Source organism: Epinephelus moara, chromosome 11, assembly GCF_006386435.1.
Source record: "Epinephelus moara isolate mb chromosome 11, YSFRI_EMoa_1.0, whole genome shotgun sequence".
NCBI lineage: Eukaryota > Metazoa > Chordata > Actinopteri > Perciformes > Serranidae > Epinephelus > Epinephelus moara.
The window spans coordinates 12,610,406-12,610,830 of record NC_065516.1 but is presented as its reverse complement, the minus strand read 5'-3'; positions in this window follow the sequence as shown (position 1 = coordinate 12,610,830).

Sequence of the window (425 nt, the reverse complement as noted above, 5' to 3'; positions counted from 1 at the left end):
TGAGCCTTATAATGATAGAATGCTAGAGCCATCGCCGGATCCTGGCTAGTGCTAACACCGGGAGCTAACGCTAACGTTCCTACTCTTCTCCGTGAGTGAGAGTGATGTTTTAGCCTGGCTTCATTTTACAATGCTAATTGCAAATGTTAGCTGGGCTGCCGGGCTACTCACCTAACACAACCGTAACACCTGACCCATTGCTGGGACCGAGCTGCTAATAACTCAAGCTCCGGACATTAACCCATGCTACGATTGTAACATTAAATTTAATTGAATCGACATAGCGACATGTGCCTAACGTTACTGTAACACTAATTAAAACAGACATTTGACTTTATGTTGTACCTGTCCAGGAGAAGAAGAGCTAGCTTCGAGTCAGATTGTAGCCCCTTTAGCTCTTGCAGTGCTCTCCACCTTGGAAATGC